The sequence below is a fragment of the Protopterus annectens genome, chromosome 1.part0, assembly GCF_019279795.1.
Source record: "Protopterus annectens isolate FY-2018-M chromosome 1.part0, PAN1.0, whole genome shotgun sequence".
Taxonomy (NCBI): domain Eukaryota; kingdom Metazoa; phylum Chordata; order Ceratodontiformes; family Protopteridae; genus Protopterus; species Protopterus annectens.
In genome coordinates this window covers 1,428,617,280-1,428,642,933 of record NC_056725.1, presented here as the reverse complement: position 1 = coordinate 1,428,642,933, position 25,654 = coordinate 1,428,617,280, and positions in this window count along the sequence as shown.

Here is a 25,654-nt window from a genome sequence, read left to right as displayed (position 1 = left end):
TCTAACTGTTACATTGTTCACTTCATGGTCATCCTCATTCATTGTTAGCCGCTTAGATATAGTTGGACAAGTGTAGGTCAATATGTCAACTCCATGTCATATTCTTGTCCAACACATCATAGGGGTAAGTGCAGGTAATACCGATCACAGCTGGTATCAATTAATATGCAGCAACTGATGTTGCTGCCTCTGGACCTAAGGCTACAAAACCACACTAGCACATTCAGAAAACTGCTTAAATCACACCTTAATGAAAACCATATTTGCAACTGTAATGACCCTTGAACCCACCTTATACTAAGCTATTACTCATTACTGACTCAGATGAACACTGTTACATTGACTTGTATTCTACTTAGACATATTGTATATAGTGTAAATACTTTTGAATTTGTTCTTACTGTGATGTCAATTTTACATACTCTGTACTTATCCTCACTATACAAAAATGCTGTTATCATAAACTTCCACAATCTTGTTTTTTGTTTAACTGTTAACCTTACTTGAATATGTCTTTGCTTAATTATTGTTAAACTTTGTTAACTACTTTATAACTTTTTAACTCACTTTGTAAGTTTTGTGGAGCTTTTCTCCCCAGGGCTCCACTGAAAATGGACACCTGTTGTCCAGTCGGACTATCCTGATATATAAATGTTAAATAAAATAAATAAATAAATGTTGCAGATTTAGCTTCCCCAAGTAGTTCATGCACTTCAACTGTCACTCAACCTGATCCATGGTTTGACCCTAAGCTATAGTCTTTAAAATGATTCAAGCAGAAGCTGGAGGGTAAATGTGTCTGAGTCAATTTTTGGAGGACAGACTTAATCTGAACAAACACTATGCTTCATACCCTATAAAATCACCCAAAAGGATGATTCTTGTGTCTAAAGAGATCTCTGCTGCATTTAATTATCCAGATGTACTGTTTGGGTGATTGGAAGCCTATGTGGCCCAGCCTGCATTTCTTCCACAAGATTTCATCCCTTGGGGAGGGTGACATGACTTTTGAAGAAAAGATTGTCAAGATTAGCTGTTTATTTGCCCAAATATGTCCAAAGAGTAATGCAGATTGGCAAGATCAGAAGACCCTGCCTTCTGGGCAGAGTTCAATTTGTCATCAGTTATGATTTGTTTATGGATGCAGTTTTAGCTATGTGGCCAACCATGTGCCTGGGTCATAGCCCTTTGTGATTGTTAAGATCGTGCTTTGATTTACTAGGTACAATTAATCTATAAATTGTTTGCTCTTTTTTGGGGCCTGAGATTTTATCAGTTATAACAAAAATGGCATTGATTACCTTAGTCCTGAAGAAACCATCTTTAGATACAGACATCTTAGAGAACTATAACTCTACCTTAAATCTTCCTTACTAGAAAGGTGGTCTACTCACAGCTGTTTCCACATCTAATATCTCATGGCTTATTGGATCCTTTGCAACCTGGGTTTAGGTCTAAACACTGTAGGATTGCAACCCTTGTTCAATGACATCCTAATGGTGGCTGATATTTATTAACATTTCAGCTTGATCCTACTTGATTTCTCCCCAGCATTTCACATAGAGGTCTATGGAATGTATATTAACCATTGCAAACTTACTGCAGACCACCTGTCTCCATCCTTGACTGGTTGCCTGTTATCTGTCTGAATGGTATCAATGAGTGTTATCAGTTTGACTTCATCTAATTCTTACATACTGAGCTGTGGTTTGTTTCTGGGCGTAATTCTTGTTTCCCTGTGGCAGTCTCAGTAGCTCAATGGGTACAGTACTTGCCTTTGGTGTAAAAGGCTATGGTTTCTAGTCAGACATGAGGTAGTTGGATTATTTTCTAGAACTGACACTACATTACAATATAAGGGGAGATGTTGCACTCCTGAGTTTGCATTCCTTCAAAAGAGACATTAAACTGAGGCCCCATTTGCCTGAGTTGGTGTTAGCTCAGGTGGATGTAAAAGATCTTATGACACTTATTGAAAAGAACAGGGTTTCTGTATTTATTTAAACTGCTTTACATTATTAAACATTCATATTCACAGCATATCTTGTCATTTCTTTCCATTTTTAAATCATTAACATGTAATAGAAACAGAAAAAATATTTCCATTTTCATGTCGAGAAAAAGAATCCACAAAATTGTTTTTCTAAGCCATCAATTATTGTTTTTAAACTGTTTATATATCCCAATCCTTTCTTCCATAACCATAATTTTATTTCATTTAGCATATCTGTATCACCTCTATTTTTATTATACAACAATCCTTCACAGCTTCTTTTCCATAATCTCCAGACTGTTGCAAACAGTATTCTATCACATTTTCAATTTCACACTTTTTTCTTTCGCACATTTTCCATAAATCATATCATTGTTGTATATTTTTAAATTCTTCCCATTTATATTCCTTTTTAAAGCTTTTCCAAAATGTTCATTTTTTTACATTCCGAAAGAAATAAAATTCAACGTTGTTCTTTCCTCATTACCCTCATCATATATTTTTTGTTCCAGTACCTTATACTTCATATTACTTTTAACTGGTAACTTATGCAACAAAATCCTCCATAGGAAATTTCCTGTTTCATACAAATTCATAAACCTTTGCCTTCCATCCTTTATTGAATTTTTTACATCTTCTTTAAATTCCTTCCAAGGATATCCTATATAATATTTCTCAATAATATTGATGTACCTTAATTTTCAGTTTGCATCTATCTCATTAGTTTTCAGTTTCCATAATTTTATTTTATTCTCATATTCTTTTCCTTTCATCTTATTTTGTTGCCACTTCTTTTCTCTCCTTCATATTTCCATATGTCTTAATACCTTATATATGACAGTGTCCTGTCATTTGGAACTTTCTCCCTTTAACCTTCTGTATTACCTAGAAAAATGCATAGATGTTAAGTATCCTAAAGGATTGTTTAGATACAAACCACATTCTTCTTTTTTATTGCTTATCATTCCTCTTTTCACTAGTTTCAGTCTTGATCCTCAAATAAAATTACAAAAAAAAATCTCTAACATTTCTTTCTCCCTTTTAGCCAGAAACATGTACATCCCCTGAATATGATAATTTTCCTACTATATATGTATATAAAAGGGTTCACTTCACAAGCACAAAATCTCATATAATTGAAGACGAGTAGACTGAGACGAGAACTTCAGAATGTCAATTAAATGAACAACATAGCTGACAATTTTTCTATAGTAAGTCACCACCGGGCCAACAAGGGGAAATTTCCCCATTTCCACACTGTAGTGTGATCCTGAAGTTGTTATATTTAGTTGGGTGGTGATGGGGGTGCAGAGTGCCTAGCCCCCCACCTGGGTGGATTGGAGATGGTGCAGTGTATTTTCCATTAGATGTTGGCCCAGTGGTTATTTACCATAGGAAACTTGTTGGTTATGTGGGCATTTGTTTAGTTGAAGTTTTAGAGTTCTCATCTCTCATAATCTTTGGTTATGTGAGATTTTGTGCTTGTGACACAGACACATACTTAGTGGACAACCTTGTTTAACTCATCTCCATTTTTTTTATCTTTCCTCCATCTGTTTATTATCATTTTCATCCACGATATTTTATAACATATTTTTAAAAATTCTAACTTTTTTCTCCTATCCCATATGTCTCTAGAATGTTCTATATTGCCTCATGATGAATTTTATGCAATGCCTTTACCATCATATCACTAGTCTTAGTTCCTTTTTTTCTTTCAAAAGCATATCTGTTACTTCACTTCCTTTGCCAGTCACCCTTTGAATCCAAAAGCATCTTCTCATATAACTTCACCTAAAATCTTCTGCATCCTGTTTTTGCATTATTATTTTATATTCTCTGTCTCCCAGTGTTATCAGTTTCCAGTTTTTTACATATTTTCTTTCAACTTTTTCTATATAGACATAATTATGCCACATATTCCTTCATCTATTATTGCTTTTTCTGTCCATTCATTGAATATTTTGCAGAATATTAGTTTGTCATTTTCATTCATCTCATTATAATATTCATAACCTAATCTGTATATTCCTGGTTCTTATTCTTCCCTTCCTTCTTTTATAACTTCTTCCATTTCTCTAACAGTAATCTTCTTTTCTACTTAATTAACAGTTTCAGATTATTTTACAGGCTGCATTTGTTTTTGTACTATTTCCTTTCCATACATTCTATTCATAAATGTTTCCACAATCTCCAACATTTTCTGTGCCTACATCTAATATTTCCTTTTTCATCAAACATTGCATCCATTTTTTCTTCTTTTATTTTAACATAAAAAAATGGTGAAATCTCCTCTATATCTTTAAAAAAAATCATTGTCTACACAATGTATTTTTAACTTTTCTGTATTTTTGTTCATACAGCTCACGTTATATTTTTCTTAATATCTTAAATATTGTTCTTTTTAATGTCTTTTATGATTTCATTGTACACTCTCCTATTCCTTTGCTTACATTTTTCTACAATCAAAGTTATTTTCTTGTATTTTTCTTTATAAGCACTCCACCTCCACCACTATGTCCAGTTTTCGTAATTTACTCTCATTGTCTAATGCTGGTCCCCAAAAAACTTATGTTCCATTTTCATTGCATCTGTTTTAATAATCTCCCCAGGCAATCTTTTTATTCCTTTTCCTTCTTTTTTATTTCTTTTCTATAATCTCTTATTCTAGCCCATACTGCTGTATGATCTGAAAACACAGCCACACACCACATAATCTGTTTCAATTCACAAAGTCCACTTTTATATGTCCATTCATATTTTTTTTTATTTTAAACCCTCCTTGTCTTATAACTTCTCTTTGTATAATATCTTGTGTTATTTTTAATTTTCCCTCTTGTTTCTCAAAATGCACTTAAAATCTCCTACTATAATAATTAACATATTTAATAGGAGAACATTTCTCAAACATCTTTTTCCTGTTTGCCATAATTGTGTATGTATACACTACAATTATCCTTACACATCTTTCTCTTTTTATTATATAGTGCATGCCAGTACACTAAGGGTACAGCTACTATCGCATCTAGTATTCTCATCTGTTCAACTTAAAAACATTCTGAGCAGATATTATAACCCACTGACCATATAATCCTTTTACCCCATACTCCCTCAATTCTTTTCATGTATATCCTTAACATATCTTGTATCTAACAAATATATAACATCCATATTTATTTTTCTACACTATTCAGTCAGTGTCATACCTCTAATATCATTTTGAATGGTGCTTGCATTTAGTGTCAATATTCCTAAGTCATCCCCTTCCTGTTTTGTATATCTTTATTGTTTCCAGTTTTTTATTTTTATTTTTATTTTCTGCATCATCCCTCATTAATTTAACATCAGTTCCTTCATTCTTTTCCTGTCTCAAAATCTACCTCTTCCCCTTCTTTCCTTCCTACTGCTACATATCTGTTTTTATCCTGCATTGTAATACTTTGTATTTGTAAGACATTTCCTGTCTCATTTCCATCATCCTTCTCTATATTAGGTACATTTTCTTCTTAAATTATCTCCCACAAGTTCTCCAGCAATCTCTTCAGTTATTTCATTGCATTGATTGTCTTTCTTCTGAAATATTCTCTTCTTTTTCTATCCTTTCTTTTTAGTAAAGGACAAACAAACCAAAAATTAATTGTATTTTCTACACCAAGGTCTACAATGTTTTGTTGTAAGTCCCATTTCCTAACACTAACAACATCTTCTTTTATTACAATCTTGTACCAAATGCTTGTCACCCTGATAAAAATGAGGTTTAAGTTGACCATGATACTTCACTGTTCCCCTTTTCCAATTTGCAGTTATAATATTTGAAATACTCTGTACTTTTCCTCATATACATCCAGTGTCACCCATACCTCCCAAACCTTTATGCAAAGATTTATTTTATCGTACATTTTGTTTAGATCTCACATATCTTATTGCAAACCAACAGTAACAGTTTTCTAATTCAAGTTATTCTGCATCAGATGTTGTGAATTGCACATTTGTTTTCTTCTTTAACTCCAGTCCCAAGTTCTGAAAAATACACTCATTCCATGAAGCAGATGCCCTTTTTCTACTTCATTCATAATTTATTCAAGTAAAGTAAGAGTTTCAAAACGAACTCCTTTTTTGTCCTGAACTTTAAACCCCAAAGTTATAACAATACTGTCCATAGCTTCAGACCTGCTAGTAATGCCAATATTCTGTGTTTTGATACTTACTACTAGTCTTCTCTTCCATTTTGTTGTCCTTACCTCAGTCCTTCCTTTCTTTTAGTTTCAGCCACATCTTTCTTTCCTTTGTTTACTATTTCTTCATCTGTACATGTTTAAATTTATTGCTTACAACAAGTATGTTGCAAAGGCATGCCTTTAAACTAGCACTCCACTTGCTAAACATACTCATTAAGTATACTACTAAACTGTTGCCAGAACCTTCTGATAATCAGCTCATTTTCCAGATACACATGGTAGCACCTCCTTGCACTCCAGCTTACTTCCTTATCAGCATTTGTGCCATATCAATCCATCATCAGCAGCAACACAGGAGTTGACAAATCTGCTTCTTCCAACTCTACATCAATATTATCCTCTGTTACAGAGTCTGTTTGTGACATTTTGGTATTTTACAGCAGTCTTTTCTGAGTTTTCCTTTGCTCCTGTAGTTTAGAATTCTCCAAGTTCTAGTGACAACCCTCTGTCACCACATAGTGCTCAAAAAAGAGTAGTTTTTTTACTGAAATATATATCTTAGATATAGTATTTATTACTTACATATTTACATTATTTACAAATATTTACAAACTTTTCACATTTTATACATTATATCTTCATCACTTCCCCACCCTTTTTTCCACAACCAAATCATACTTTTTCGAAAATATTTGCCAAAACCCATGTTACATTGAACTTAAGTTCATTTATTCTTTCAGTCCATATTGTCCACGAAATATTGAATATCATTCTGTCCATTTTCTTTATATTTTCTTGTTTTTTAACCCCATAAAAACAAATTCAATCATTTAATTGTTCCATTTTTAGAATTTCTTTAACAATATTACATTTATATACTTCATTCCATAATTATTTAACTCTCATATATTTAAAAAAAAACTGCTCTGCTGTTTCATACTCTCCACATTCATGACATAGTCTATTTTGTTTTCTTTTGTAAGGCATATTTGCCTTAACTAGTAACCTTCTAATTGACAGTCTCCATAGAAAATCATTACATTCATGAATCTTTTCATAACATTTAAATCTCATCTTTATTGCATATTTTTTCCCAGTTTCTAAGTCTTTTCATGGATCTATAAAATAAAAACTTTCATAATATTCAGCTACCATTCTTTTCTATCTTTCTTAATCTTATTCATTTTTAACTTCCATATTATAATTTTAGTTTGATATTCTTTTATTTCCTCATTTATATCTTCTTTAAACCTTTTACCTGTCTCCATTTTCCCCCAAAAGCCTGATACTTATATTTAATAACATCTGTCAAACGTTCTTCTTCATTTATATAACATTTCAATGCCCTCTATAAATCCATTGATGCAGCATAAACAATCAGATTGATTAGACCCAATACCCCCTGTTCTTTTTTCATGTACAAAACTCCTCACTTAACTTGATTCAATCTGGAACCCCACATGAAGGAAAATAATATATTTATCAATTCCTTTTCATATTTTGTTGGAACTATATAAACATTTGTCATATAAGCAATCCTTCCTAATATCGTGGTATTTATCAAATAAGCCTTTTTTCTATATGAAAAATGAAATGTTTTCTAAAGTGATGTCATGTCTTTCATTTCATTAAATGTTTTCCACTGCTCTTCTTTACTTACATTTGACCGAAAATAATACTTAAAACATCTATAACCTCCACATTAAATTTTATATCTCTTATGCTTCCTACTAAACCAAACCCTTTACAGTGGCTTAGCAGTTAGCATTGTCACCTCACAGCAAGAGGTTCTCTCATTTGATTCTCAGTTAGGGTGCCTTCTGTGTGGAGTTTGCATGTCCTCCCTGCATTTGTGTGGGTTTCTTTTCATGTTATAAAGACATGCGTCTGGAGCAGTCTCCCTCAGCCTCTGCTGAAAATTGGTTCATTCCAAGTTGGACTTTCCTGGTAAATAAATTCTCCATCTGTTCTTTATTACTTGTAATTATAATAATATCATCAGCATGAGTGTAAATTAAAGGCAATTGAATGCCATTTAACATTTATATCCTACAATAGCTATCTTATTATTAATTTTATTCACTATTACATTTATAACCAATGAAAAAATAATACTACTAGCCAGACACCCTTGTCTTAGTCCTGATTGTATTTTTAATTCCTCATTCATCCATCCATTAACATCAATTGTAACATAATTTCTATTGTAAACTGATTTAAGTACATATATAATTTTCTTACCTGTAGTATATGGTTCCATAATATTCCATAATGATTCATATTGAAATTTATCATATGCTTTACTCACGTCTCCTATCATAATCTTTGCATCAACTTTTTTAGTTACAATATCATCCACTACCTCCTTAATGGTCCAGAATAAATCTTGAGTTCCTTTTCCTTTTCATCCGAAAACAGTTTGTTTATATATATATATATATATATATATATATATATATATATATATATATATATATATAAACTTTCAATTTCATTTATTAGTCTTTTAGTTATAATTCTCATAAAAATCTTATAATCTATATTATTTAAAGCTAAAGGTCTCCAGTTCTTGTCATTCTTATCCCCTTTTTTCCATATAAACGTTATGACTCCTATACATATCTCTTTATAATGTATTCCCTTTTCCAACCATTCATTCAAAACTTTTTGCCAGTGCTTCATTCTATTATACACATGATATTCAATACCATACATATCTCTTTATAATGTATTCCCTTTTCCAACCATTCATTCAAAACTTTGGCTTTTTGCCAGTGCTTCATTCTATTATACACATGATATTCAATACCATCCATACCTGTTGCTATATTCATATTGATATCCTTCAACACTTCATTTAATTATTTAATACTTATTTTCTTTTCCAGATATTCAATATCATCCTTAGTTAACTTATCTATTTCATATTTCCTTTTATTATTTATTTCTTGTTTAGCAAATAGTTTTAAAACATACTCCTTAATGATTTCACTTATACCTTATTGTGTTTTCACTTGTCTTCCTTCTTTATCCTTTAACTCCCTTAGTATTCTTTTTTCTTCTTTTGCTAATTTATTTAAATAAGGTGCTACTTCTTCCTTCTCTTCTTGTACACAATTTTCTTGTTTGTATAACAACTTATTGATCTTCACTTGATTCTTTTCATTTATTTATCTTTCTTTTTCATAAAAAGCTCTCTCTTTTTAATATATCTTGTCTTAATTTCTTATATATATTATTTTCTTTCTTTCTTTTTTTTTCTTTCTTTCTTTCTTTCTTTCTTTCTTTCTTTCTTTCTTTCTCTTATTTTCAATACATTTTAAAAAACAAGTTTTATATTTTTCCTTAAAACTAATCCACCAGGTTGTCCAATTTTCATAAAATTCTCTCATACCTATGTGATTTTCCCATAAAGTCACTATTACTTTTTAATGAACTTGTTCTAATTCTTTCTCATTTAACCTTTTAGCTCCTTTTCCTATTTTAATGTAGCTTTCCTTTTCTTGCACTACTATCCACATTGCTAAATGATCAGAAAATCCAGTGATTTTTATTCCTTGTTGCTCAATCTTTAAATTATCTGATACCAAAAAATAATCAATTTCCATCATAATCTCATTTCTTCTATAAGCCCAATGTCTATATTCCCATACATATAATTTTTTTCACAATTCATAATCTCTTTAACTATTTTAACATTTTACCCTTTCTTATTTATTCTCAAATTACAATTAAAGTTTCCGACTAATATTATATCCATATTAATACATACATAATTTAGAAGCTTTCTCAACATTACTTGCCTTTCTTTTATTGTAACATATGCATATATGACTATAATTCTAAAAAAAATATTATTCCATCTTAAATCTAGTACAGTAATGCATCCCATTTCCACTACTGTCACATCTAACACTTTTCAAGTCCCTTAGCATAATATACATATACCAGAACACTTGTCTTTTTCCCATATTCCATATAATTGATCTATTCCACATTTCTTCTGTTTGCATTCTTTACTCCTCTGTTAATAATCTAATATATTCTAATATGATACCATGAGCATCTAACAGAGCACACCATTTTCTACCTATTCTCCTCGCAGTATTTTTCATACTATTGACATTTACAGCTAATATTTTCAGTTTTTAACAAAAAAGACAGAGAAAAAGAAAAAAAAAATTCATCCTTTGTATTTCTTGATTTCTTTAAATGACATGCATTTATATTTCCTTTTCCTTTCCTTAACCCTTTCCCTATCAAATTCTTCCTTCCTTCCTTTAACTGTTTGCCAATTTACTTATTCTTCTTCACTTGTCTCATTTTCTTCCTCTCTTTATGTGTTGAACTTTACAAATACAGTAGTAGTTTAATGCTATACTTTACTGGATGACATACCTCTCAACCTCTTAGAGCAAGAAATCTGGACAAAGCCAAAAATAATGGGGGGACAAAGGACCAAAACTAGGGACACTTTCTAAATATCACTCTTACAAACTTAGAAAGCTGTTAGAATAACAGGTTTTGCATTAGCATAAATTTTGTAATGGGTATGAACTCTGAAACTCGAATGCCTGCCATTATTTTCTTTTTTTCAAAACAGGTTTATTGTTTTAACATATAAGAGAAATATCATAACAATTTTATACAAGTAATTAAAAATAGGTATTATTATAATATTCAACAAAACAACTAAAGTATTTACAAAGACATCCACTACAATCAGATCAATTAATTAAACTAAAATACCGTGCTATTGAAATTAGAATTTTTTTAACAAATTTTGTAAATTATCCCATACAATATAATATGATGTTTTTCTAGTTGTTCTCATTCTAATTGTGCTTATTTCCATATGGCGCATTATATTCATAACATTTTTAAATTCATTGAACGAAGGAGGTGTATCTGAAATCCAATTTCTAGTTATTATTTTCCTGGCCACTGCTAGGATAGACCATAACAAGGGAAGCTTAATCTTTTTAACACATTGAGGTACAGGTGTGTTGAATAACATAAGAGACTTAGAAATAATGAAATTATCTGTAAAAAGAGCCTGCAAAAATTCATTAATTGACTTCCAGTATTCTTTCAACTTCATACAGTCATAAAACATATGAGCCCAGTCAGCATTAATTTCTACATTACATCTCTTACATAGATTATCTTTATTATTTATTTTATTCATCATCAAAGGTGTATAAAAAGATCTATGTAAAAATTTCCATGTATAAAGTCTCCAGACAATGGAAGATGTAGTTCTATAAGCAGATTCCAATATATATTGTTTATCTTGTTGAGTTGGTGGGTCCCCATTAATAGAGGTGAAATAATTCCAGTATGAATCTACACTGTAAAAAGTTTCTTGTCTGATAATTTTATGTATATATGAAAGTTTACCTTTATCAGAAACTTTATGCTGTAAATTTAATATCAAGTAATCAATCAGTTTTGGAATAGATTCTTTAACTGTTATAGACATTAGATCTATTCTATCAATGAGATGTTGTCTAAAGATCTGAACCTCTAACCAGCAAGTTTCTCTTAGATCAAATTCTTGTTTTAAGAAATCTAGATTTTTAACTTTATTATCAGATATCAGCTGATACCAGTACTTTAGATCATTATCTATAGCTAAATGAGCTCCTTCAGAAGTAGATGACATAAGCATACCCTGAGTATACATTATAGGGAATACAATAAAATTCCATTCCCTATACTTAGGGTGCATGAATATAGTTACGATAACTAATAATAATATTTAATGGGTAACAAACCATATGTTTAGGTGTAATAGGTGAAGTACAAAATTCCTTTAGCAACCACAACATGGAGTTATTTACAATCATATTTTTATGTGTTAAGGAGATTTTCATGAAGTGCATACTAATTAGCTCCCAATAATCTTTCCATTTTATGATATATGACTGATCTATTAATAAAGTAATAACTTTTATAATAGAAGAGATAATATATAAATTAAAGTCTGGAAAAGAAATACCCCCTTGAGACCAGCTATTAGTATGTTTCTTTAATGCAATCCTAGGTCTATTAGGTGCCCATAAGAAATTTAACATTAGTGTATTCAGTTTCTTGATAATTATTTTTGTAGGTGAAAGTATTATTGATTGTATTAAGTATAAAATCTTGGGGAATATTATCATTGTAATAATTGTAAGTCTCTCCTCCATAGTAAAAAACATATTATTCCAGGTATTAAAAATATTTTGTATATTAAGAAAACAGGTATTATTGTTATTATATATAATAGATTTAATATCTTTAGATAGTATTATACCTAAATAAGTTATCTGACCTGAATTGGGTACATATTTAGTAAAATCACTAATGAGAATATTTTTTCGTGTATATATAGGTAGTATTTTAGTTTTTTCTTCATTGAATATTAAACCAGAAATACTTTTAAAATTCATCATTTTATCAAATAAAGACTGCATAGAAGAATTAGATCCTGCTGATGTAATTAGAACATCATCTGCAAAAGTTGAATTTTTGATGTTGTATTTTCGTCTATTTCAAAACCCTCTATGTCAGTACTGTTTCTAATCAAATTAGCCCAAGGCTCCATTACTAAAGTGAATAATAGTGGAGAAAGTGGACATCCGTGCTTTGTACCTTTAAGAATGGGTATTTTTTGTGAAACATATGTTCCTACCTTAATATAAGCCAGCGTTCCTTTGTATAAATGCTCAATTAAATTTACAAATGCATCAGAGAAGTTTGTGCATTTCAGTAAGGTAAACAGATAGTCCCAACTTACTGAATCAAATGCTGAACCTATATCAAGACTAATAAGTGTTAAATCTTTCTTTTTCCTATTTGCAAAATCAATTAATGTTAAAGTTCTTCTTATATTATCAAAAGTATTTCTATTTACAATGAAGCCCGTCTGATCTATATCTATAATGCCGGGGATGATTGTCTTCAATCTATCAGCAAAAATACTCATAAACATTTTATAATCAACATTAAGTAATGAGATGGGTCAATATGAAGAACATCTAGTTGGATCTTTATTAGGTTTTAAAATTGGTGAAATAAATGTATATTGCCAAGATGGGGGGGTTATTAACTCAGTTTGGCCCAAAATAAAAACCTTATGTATTAATGAATATGTAGTTTTAGAAAGGATTTTATATATCTCTGGTATAATACCATCATTACCCTGTGCTTTGTTTGATTTAAGCTTATTTATTTGTGTAATAACTTCTGTATATGAAATACTCTTGTCCAATAGTTTAATCTGTTGTTTATTAAGCTTTTTATTCATGTTTGTGGTTATAAACTCCTTTATTTTATCTTTAGGTTCCATGTTAATGTTGTTATGGTTAATCTTGTGAAAGTGATTTCTAAATTCATCCAGTATTTCTGGTATACTAGAAACATTCTTCCTTTCCTTAGAGAAAAGATTTCTTTGATATGGTTTTGTTTATTCAATCTTTTTGTTTTATTTTTAAGTCTATGTAAGTATTTGGGGCTTATTGAATAAGACAAAACTTGTATTCTCTAAAGTTATTTTAACTTTATGAGGTAAAATTTCTTTGTATTTCTCATTTAGTTTGTTTATTTCTTCAATAACTTTCTTGTCCATAATATTTTCTTTATTATTATGTTTATAAGAGTCTAATTTACTTTGAATATCTAACAATTCCTTATCCCAAGATTTCCTTTTATTATTATACCATCTGATACTTTGTCCATATAGATATAATTTTAAGGCATCCCAAACATAGACAATGGAGACTTCAGGAGTATTATTTATGTCTAGAAAATGTTGTACTTCTGAAAGTATATATTCTTTATATTCTTTTAGCTGAGTTAAGTATGCTGGTATCCTTTTGATCTGAACATTATATTTTTTATCATGAATTCAAAAACAATTGAGTTATGATCAGATATAGGACATGAAATGATTTTGGAATTAATTAAATCTGTTACTATCTGGTTAGAAATAAAGACCCTATCTATTTTTGAATAAGTTTTGTATCTGTTAGAAAAAAAGGTGTATGGTAATGATTTTGAATCTATCTGATTATTAATATCATTCAAATGATAAGAATTAGCAAAATCATTTAAATGTTTTGCATTAGATGTAATTCTTCTTTTCCTTATAGTGGTAGTATCACTTTCATGTAGTATACAATTAAAATCACCAGCTAAAATAATATCACCTATAGAGAATGATATGATCTTATCAATATGATGTTTCACTGTATTAATACCAATTCCAGGTATCCAATATACATTAATTAAAGTGTAAGTCTTCCCATTAATTTGTATTGTAACCATACAAAACATTCCTTTGTCATCCTGAAAAGACTTAATGGTTTTAGGAATGGGCATACTTTTATTCCATAAAATAGCCACTCCTCTTTTTTTCTGAGTGTGCTCCGAACTAACCAATACTGTATACTTATTAGTGGCTAGTTTATCAATATCTTTTTCAAGAGATGGGTTTCTTGCAGGAAGACTAGATTGGCCTTGTGTAAATTAATGTATCTTATTAGGCTTGCCCTTTTACACGGATTATTCAATCCATTAATGTTTAAAGAAATTCCTTTTAAAGATGTCATTTGGCATTTTTAAAACTCAAGAATCTTATGATCGAAATAACAAATAACAAGATAAATAATGTTACATCTCCTCTTTTAGGTGTACCTTTAAATATAGCTGTATTTATTAAATCTCTTATGGGATTTTGTATAGGATTCAATTTTGTTTGTAGTGACAATGAGTGTACAAAATATATTGTGGATGTCAAAACTATATACATATAACAATGAACAAGTGAAAATAATGTAAGGATTAAACCTTGCATCCAGCCTGGAGTTGAAAACTCCAACTTAGAGTAGTATTTACTACTCAAGTTAACCTACCCTAAGCAGCAGTACCTCAGCTACCACCTTATCAATTTAATACTAGTTATATTTAACTGAGGTTAACAGTTTTCAATTCAATTATCTATCAAGACAAAACTACACATTTGGTAAAACAGCATCATATAAACTAAAATAAACTTTTTTTAAACTGTTCATACTACTATATAGATCTATGTAATATATAACACTTGTATTCAAATAGCATTCAAATAATCTTGATGTTAGAAATCAAGAGGAGAGAAAATTAGGTTCTAACATTCATTTAAATCAAAAACTTTGGCTAATATGATTCAGACATTACATATATTAAGATGCATCTATTTTCTGTCATGTGAATACTATTAACAGCTTCCAAAAAAATCTTGAATTGTTTGTATATGAGCATTTACTTAAACTCATTATTGTCAATAGAGTAAAATATTGTATTCATAAAAGTTATTATAAATCATATTGCATAGTTATGCAAATTCTCAGAAACACTTGCATTATTAAAAAAAAGCCATCACACACATACACACAGACACACACACACATACATACACATACACATACACACACACACACACACACATATATATATATATATATATATATATATATATATATATATATATATATATATATACATATATATCTGATCTCACTGAGTTATGTCCTTGTTGAGCACTATCCTACTTGCTGTCCCTAGAATAAATCTGTCTGCTTTATAGAAAATAATGCACAGCAAACACATTTTAGTAACCAGATTTTACAATCATGCTAACCTACTGCTTTAAAATATATCACATGACATTTCTTCCAGAATAGAATTATAAAATTGCTTATGCTTGTCAATCAGATGAATTAAATGAATTATAATAAAGTATATGTTTGGAACAGAAGTTTTTAACACAGATTATTATGCTGCTGTTAAGTAGATTTTCAAAAACATTTAAATAAATGTTTCATTTTCTATGCCTTCTAAAATAAGACATTTACTTACTACAAGAAACTACATCATTTAAACTCATTATAACTGACATTTTATGAACAGAGTATTTTTCCTGAATCTGTGGTGTGTCAGTATGATAACTAGGTCAGAGGTTATACTAACTGCTTTCAGTTTCTCTGTGAGAATTCTGTGAGTTGAAGCTTTTGAAGTAGTTCATGGACACTGTGCATGAGACAGCCCACACCCCAGATTGTCTCCCTTAACATTTTGGCGGGAAACTTATTAAAACTTGTGGCAAACATTCATTTTGTCAATAGAGTAAAATATTGTATTCATAGAAATTATTATAAATCATATTGGATAGTTATGCAGATTCTCAGAAACACTTGCATTATTATATAAAAAAAAGCCATCACACTTACACACACACATACACATACACACACACACACACACACACACACACACACACACACACACACACACACACACACACACACATATATATATATATATATGATCTCACTGAGTTGTGTCTTTGTTGAGCACTATCCTACTTGCTGTCCCTAGAATAAATCTGTCTGCTTTATACAAAATAATGCACAGCAAACACATTTTAGTAACCAGATTTTACAATCATGCTAACCTACTGCTTTAAAATATATCACATGACATTTCTTCCAGAATAGAGTTATAAGATTATTTATGCTTGTCAATCAGATGAATTAAATGAGTTATAGTAAAGTATATGTTTGGAACACAAATTTTTAACACAGATTATTATGCTGCTGTTAAGTAGATTTTCAAAAACATTTAAATAAATGTTTCATTTTCTATGCCTTCTAAAATAAGACATTTACTTACTACAAGAAACTACATCATTTAGACTCATTATAACTGGCATATTTTATGAATAGAGTATTTTTCCTGAATCTGTGGTGTGTCAGTGTGATAACTATGTCAAAGGTTATACTAACTGCTTTCAGTTTCTCTGTGAGAATTCTGTGAGTTGAAGCTTTTGAAGTAGTTCATGGACACTGTGCATGAGACAGCCCACATCTCAGATTGTCTCTCTTAACATTTTGGCGGGAAACTTATTAAAACTAGTGACAAACATTCATTTAGTAGTGTAAATGCATGTAAACATGACAAAACCTTCACAATGTATTCCACAGACCATTACAGCCTCTTACTTCTTTTCAGAAAGAGAAACAAATTGAATCACAGCTTTCCATTAAATCTTCAGATATTTTGACTGGTTATGAAACAAAACATTATAACTGACATATTTTATGAATAGAGTATTTTCCTGAATCTGTGGTGTGTCAGTGTGATAACTATGTCAAAGGTTATACTAACTGCTTTCAGTTTCTCTGTGAGAATTCTGTGAGCTGAAGCTTCTGAAGTAACTCATGAACACTGTGCATGAGACAGCCCACATCTCAGATTGTCTCTCAACATTTTGGCAGGGAAACTTATTAAAAACTAGTGACAAACATTCATTTAGCAGTGTAAATGCATCTAAACATGACAAAACCTTCACAATGTATTCCACAGATCATTACAGCCTCTATGTAAGTGAAATTAAGCCCAAAATTACAAACAAGCAATAAAACTCAACATTCTTCTCCCAACTCAATTTTCATACAAATCCTATTATTCACTGTGCCCACACAATCAAAAGCATTTCTATATATTAATAAAGAAAAGAAAAAGTAGAAAATAAAAGGGAGTGAGGCAGAAATAAAAAAATGTAAGAGAAAGCTGTAAGAAGTATATACAATGGAATGTTACTTACTGTTTATATTAATAGAGTTAAAAATAAAACATATTATTTACTCTTATTTAGTTCTGATTATTATTAGTTAAAGCATAACAGATTATTTACAAACAGGCATAAGCAGTATAATCAAGAAAGTATAATTAGAAATAGCATTTGAAGAACTTATAAAAACTTTTACAAGGAATAAATATGTTATTATTCTATTAATGATATTTTCATTACTGTTCTCTCCCTGCCCTCTCCCACCCTTTACCCACTACATAATCTAAATAGAATGTCATTGTTTAAACAAAGAAAATAATAAAAGGAGAAGGAAAAAAAGGTAAAGATAAAAAATGTATCAAATTACTAACCTTACTTCTTTTCAGAAAGAGAAACAAATTGAATCACAGCTTGCCATTAAATCTTCAGGTATTTTGACTGGTTATGAAACAAAACATTTCTTTGCACATAGAGAATAACTTTGATTAAATCTTTTCCAAAATATTTGTGGCTTTCTGGATATGCAGGAACTATATTCAAAAGATTAATAATGAACTAAAATGATGAGAGAGAAAAAACATATAACAAATCATTTGTTTTTTAGTCTCTTCTTCTTCTCTGAAGTCTTCCACGAAGCTTCAGTTGCCAATCTCTTTAATGAAGAACTAGCCCATTCCATTTCTTCTATTTTATTCAAAATCCTTTTTTCTTTGACAAACAGTAAAGCAGAGTCTAAATCATCGAAAACCTTAGGACCATCGGGAAGGAAGATTTTAAGCTTGGCAGGAAACAGAAGGTATGTTTTAAACTGTGCTTTTTTAAGCTCCCTTATTAGTGGCAGAAAAACTTTTCTTTTAGCTATTACCATGGAAGAATAGTCATTGTCAAAACGCACAGTTGTCTCATTAATCTTAACAGGAGCTTTAGCCCAAGCAGATTTAAGAACCATCTCTTTATCAAAAGATGATAGAAATCTAACTATAACTGATCTAGGATATTTTTTGTTAGAGTTAGTATTAGCTATAGATCTATGTGCTCTTTCGATACCAAAAGAGAATGCTTCTGGTAAGTCTAAAGTTTTAGGGAGCCAAGTTGTTAAAAAAGAAGTAATATTGTTACCTTCAATATTTTCTGGCAGTCCAAAAATCCTAATGTTATTGCGCCTAGATCTATTTTCCAGGTCATCCAGCTTTGTTTGTAAATGTGTATTTTGTTTCAGCAAAAACTCAATGTTGATTTCCTCTTCTTGGCTTCTATTTTCCATGTCATTCACAGCTTCTTCTATGCCTGTCATCTGGTTCTTCTGTTGTTGCAGGTCTGTATGTAACAGGTCTATTTGTTTTGTAGTTTTTTCTATGAAGGTGTCTATTTTAGTATCCATTTTATCCATTTTATCAGTAAGTTGCTGGATTATAATTATCAGAGACTGACGTTCTTTCTTGATGCTGGAGTCTTGAGAATTTGTCTTACTGGAACTCATTTCAGACTGATAAACTGACAGGAAAATTTCCACAGTGATTTTTGACAGGAATATTGTTAAGATTTCCTTTCTTTTTTTAGATATAGTTCAAGAACTATATAAAACAAACGTATTTAGAAAGAAAATTACTTCAAAAATTAATGTTTTAAGTAATTAATTCCTGTCAGTGTAATGAAATTGGTGGAGCTGAAGAAATCTGCTGCTATCCTGTGTTCATCCTTGGCCACGCCCCATACCTGCCATTATTTTCTGACTTCAACCCTCAACAATTTGCCACTGATTAGATAGAAAACAATTTTATGAGAAACTTGCCAAAATATGAGTCAGAAATCTGGACATTCTGCACAAATGTGTAAAATTTAGAGGTGTGCTTGATGACTTGCAATTTTCTCAGGCATAATACAGACAAGATATCAGCCATACTGCTGCATGCCACAACCCAGCCAACTAGCACTCCTCTGCTTTCCCTTTTAATTAATTATGGGGCAATCAGGTTGGAAACTTCTGGCAGGATTTTTTTTTTGTATACCTTGCTCCTATCTCTTACAAATACTGTGTTTTATTGTTGCAATTCGCTGCCATCCCTGACACAGGTATGCAAGTCAGAATCATTCTTTAGAAGACCTTTACATAAGCATCTTACCAGGAGAGTCCATTGCAGGTCCAGAAGAGGAAGTCATTTAAACTTCCTAATTTTGAAGTTTTTGAAGAAATATATATATATATATATATATATGTGTGTGTGTGTGTGCGTGTGTGTGTGTGTGTGTGTGTGTGTGTGTGTGTGTGTGTGTGTGTGTGTGTGTGTGTGTGTGTGTATTTATATCTACATATATCTATATACTATATATATCTATATCAATATATATATATATATATGGGTCTAGGACTATTCACTGAAAGCACATTTCACTGAAAGTCAAAGGACTGTGTACAAATCACTGAAAGCTCAATTCACTGAAAACTCAATTCATTGAAACACATTTCACTGAAAGTTATATATGACCTTTTTCCCACTGTTATGAGACCCTGGAGTTAGTATATATAGTAAGGAGGGGTGTGGGGGGCACCACTCTCCACATCGGGGGGTGTGGGGGGCGTAGCCCCCTACATATTTTGGATATATATATATATATATATATATATATATATATATATATATATATTAAGTTCAGACAAGAGTAATTTATTGGCATTGCAAGTATCCATGTATATAGTTCAAAATATTTAAAATAGGTGGGGGGCGGTGCCCCTTACCCTCCCTTACTATATATACTAACTCCAGGGTTGCACAGCAGTGGGAAAAAGGCCATATATAACATTCAGTGAAATGTGTTTTCAGTGAATTGAGCTTTCAGTGAATTGTGCACAGTCAAATGTGTTTCAGTGAAATGTGCTTTCAGTGAATAGTCCTAGACCCATATATATATATATATATATATATATATATATATATATATATATATATATATATATATATATATATATATATATATATATATATATATAGCTTATCATCATCATCAGTCCCCCTTTTCCCATTTTTTTTCTACATGGGGCTGGAGTATCGTGTTAACTGTTGCCAACTCTCTCAATTCAGTGCCACACTCCTGCCTTCTTCAACACTCATGCCTGACTGTCTCAGATCTTGTTTCACACAATCCAGCTACCTCTTTTCTGGGCATCCTGGCTTCTTCTTACCCTCTACCTGTTTGCCCCAAATCTTCCACACCAGATTGTCTTCTACTTTTCTGCACATGTCCAAACCATCATAATCTGTTCTCTCTGATATTTTCTGCAGTTGGAGCTATTATTTAATATTACAATGAATACATATAATGAAAAAGTCCATTTTATGATAAAAGTACTCATACTGTGAAATAAACAAAGAATCCTTACCACTGCTGATCATTTCTTTTGTTTTGTGTACTTAGAGGATAGACAGTATATGGCACTTTCTATCATGGAATATCTGGTCACTGTTGTTCATCACTTTGCAGCCGAAGCCTCGTTTTTGTTGTATCCCACTCTACTTCCTTGTTTTTCCATGAGGCAACTACTTGTACTTCTCCAGGTTTGAATAGCCAGAACCAAGGATTTCTTCGCTCAAGACAGCTGTCATGGTAATATACATAGATAGATAGACAGATGGAGAGATAGATATAGATATAGATATAGATATAGATATAGATATAGATATAGATATAGATATAGATACGGCTATAGATATAGGTATAGATATAACTATATAGAGATATAATACTATATAATAGTCTGCCTTATGGCTTAGGTTATGCTTGGAAATGGTTATGTTGAGCAGTCTGCTTATTTCAACAGCAAATAAATTCCAAAATAATATTTATTTTGGATAATTTTATAGTATAGCACTGAAGTCTAATGCTTTTTATCTGATGTTTGTGTCACATTCTTCATTCAGCTCTATTGATTTTACAGGTATGAGCTATGATTTATTTTACATCATACAACATTTAGCATATAATGACAAAGATCTGTGCTTTTGACTGCCAGCAATTTCAGAATCTGTGATCATTTCAGATTCTGGTATTAAATATTTATTTTACTTTGCAGACTTCGGCCTGATGAACTGAATTCAGATGTTCTAAACAATATGACACAGAATATGGGCTTCAGCATTTCTGATGTTATCAGCATATTGATAAATAATAAACCATCTCCCATTATGGCTGCTTATTGCTTGCTTTTGAAAAAGTTAGGCCGGTATCAAAAGGGGCATAAAATGACGAAGGTAAGTAGCAGGTATACAGTCTTTAGTTATAAATTACATTCTATCTGCCTATGCTGTCAAAGCACTCTAGAAAGACAGCTCCATTTAAAGTACAGCCCTATTGTTTAGCAAAGCTCAGATCTCAACCTGGATAATATTCAGGCAAAAAAAAAGTTATATATTAGTGTGCTCTTTACTGAGAATGCCTGTTCATGAATGATGTAGATGTTGTAACATGTAATGAGACTTCTTACTTTACTGATTGTATATTCAATTCACATACACACACACACACACACACACACACACACACACACACACACACACACACACACACACACACATCTCCCTCTCTCTCTCTCTCTCTCCCTCCCTCTCCATGTTTGCACTAAATAGTTGTACAGATACAAGCTATAAAAAAGTGTGGACAATATGTACAATGTTTTAGCCCTGTGTTTGAAATATCTGACCAGACTTTGCAGTCAAAATGTGTACTTTAACTAGTATAATAGTATTATTTTTGTGTATGGATTGGTCTAAATATTGTTTAAAAAAATTCCATATTATATCAAAGTGATCAAATGTTATCCATATTTTTATTTAAAATAAATGTTCATTCTAAAAGAAATCCATGTTAAAGTAATACTACAGTGCAATACTGCTGTACTGTATAACCCAGAAGTAGTATGGCTGAATATTTATTGTTTTACTAGATATGCCTGATGGATTACAATTAGTAAGTATAAATATATATATCTATATATATATATATATATATATATATATATATATATATATACATATATATATATATATATATATATATATATATATATATTATATATATATATATATATATATATATATATATATATATATATATATATATATATATATATATATATATATGCGTGTGTGTTTTACCACAACATCTCATTAATTACTAGTGAAAAGCCAGTTAATGTATTTATATTGGTTGATCAGTGCATCAATATCTGAAATTATACCTGCAAATATATTTTCAGCATGATGTCATTCAAGCTGTGAATAGTTTAGAATTTTGTTGCATTACAATAGCAGTCTACCTCAGTTTAATCAATATACTGTACATATTCCATAATGTGCTCATGGAGTCCATGCTTTAAATTACCATTCTTGTGACAAGTCCATGTTAGAGTCATTTTCTTTTTTCCACATGCTCTGCGTTTGGCCATGTTTTGTGGCTGAAGAGGGTCCACAACACCCCACCTATCAAGAAAAACAATCAAATAATTAAATCCTTAAATAGATACATTAATTAATGCACATTATCTAGCTATTTGCATGGGTTGTCAAGAGTATTGAGGAATGTTCCAAGAGCCTGATATCAGTTGTAATCCTCCATTTAGGTGTCCCTCCCAGTTCCCCATACCAGAATTATTTTCATTGTGCTGAGGGTGTGCTATTAGCCAACAGTTCTAGTGTGTCCTGTTCATATCATTCATCATATGATCGTAAAAGCTGAAAAGTCCAAGTGTTATCAGCCTGTAAGGGAACTGAGCTTCTTTCCTTTTCTTTTTTTGTGTCAAAGATGGAATGTGGCAGCTGGTGACTCTCTCTTTGTAAACTCTGTAGGCAGATCCTGGAACACACTTCCAGATGACATTACTTTACTCTCCTCCCTAGGTCAATTTAAAACTAGACTCAAACAACATCTGGCACTAAACTGGCTATGTCATTGTATCAAGCCTGGTTAACTCTTTTCTAGATTGTGTAAAATCTATCAATCAGCTTACTGTTTAAATCACCCTGACTTTCATCAGGGATTAACTCTAACCTGTGGAATACATTTATTCTTGATTGTTTATGTACACTTTGTCAAAACTATATTTGTAACATGTTTTAATGTTTCTGTGTACCTTGGAGCTTATCTCCCTGGGCCTCCGCTGAAAATGGACATGCATCCAGTTGGACTATCCCAGTCAACAAATATAAAATAAATAAATTTTACAAAACATGTCATGGTTTCCTTACAGTACAGCCTGAGTTTCCACACTTGCTTCCTATTTTAGACCCACCAACCCCTTCCATCCCATCTGTGTCTATTTTGTCAAGCCAAAGAACCATTTTTTGATTTGTAAATGCATTATTTTTTAGAGCAAAACAATTAAATGATGCAAGCACTAAAAAACATTTTAAGTAAATCATAAAAATATGTCAAAGATGAATGTGGCTTTTATTATTGGTTATGCAATTATTTACAACACATTTTATACCTGCAACACCAGATTCATCAAATCCCATCTAGATTCTTTCTCTGTCTGCTTCATGCAGTATTACCTGTAATGATATAGCATGACCCATCAATGCAGCAAGACAATATTTACAGATAAGGCATGAGCTGGCAAGGAAAAGCATCCTTCATGTTAGGCTATTCTAAAATAACCCCTAAAGTGCAATCTCTCACCTGGCTCATTAATTTGTAACTCATATATGATTGTTAGTCAGCATGACAAATTCTTCTTGTTCATAAATATCATAACTTAGGAATGGTGTCTATATAATATGTTTGAGGTGGCAAGCTGATCCAACCAAAAGTAAATTCCTAGTAAGTTATTTCTTTTCTATAGAAGTTTGCAATGATCCATCAAACAGTTTATTTACTGTAACATCAAAATAATCTACAGTCTTGAAACAAAATTAATGCCTAAAACTTTCAGACTCAGATATCTCAAAAAGTGTTTCAATTCACTGAGCCTTCCGGTCAGATCAACCAACAATAATATAAAAATCTCAGCCACATTTCCATAAATGTAATGAATACATTCATGTCACTGTCTTAAAATGTTTTCAGCTTATGGTTGCCCATAAACAAGTCAGTATAGATGGGATCAAAAATTGTCCACATTTGTGAGAAGTTGTTACAATAGTAAAGAATTTGTTTTTGAGTATCAGTCAGATGTTAGATTCTTTTTGTAATGAATGGACATACACACTCATATATATATATATATATATATATATATATATATATATATATATATATATATATATATATATAGATGTGAGAGACATAAAATATAAGAAATGGAAGACAGCTTGAACTACAACTTTAAAAACTGAAATAAACCAGCTGGATAAACAGATTAAGCATAATGTGAGACAAGATCAAGAAATAGTTGAAGAAAATTTATATGAAGATACTAAGCATAATACGAAACCTTTTTATAGATACATATAATGTGGAAGGAGTAAAGACAGACACATTGATAAACTGGACAGATACTAACATTTATTCTCAGACACAACAGATTATAAATAGATTTACAAAATCTTATGCAAAACAGTTTGGCTCCACAAAAGGGGTGATAAGTTGTCCTAGTGACATCCAAGTAACCTCAGATACTTGAATTAAATTAGATTATATTGAAAAAGAACTGTAAAAACTGGATCCAAACAAAGCACAGGGAGGAGACAGAATTAGTAACAAAGACATGAGAACTCTTCAGCAAGAACTTGCAGTACCATTATATCTGTTATTCACTAGGTCATATAAATATGGGGAGATTCCTCAAGACTGGAGACATGCACTTATTAAACCTATCTTTAAGGGGAAAGGGGAATAGGACAAACCCAGAGTCATATAGATCTTTAAGTCTACTTTTGTGTTTTGGAAAAATAA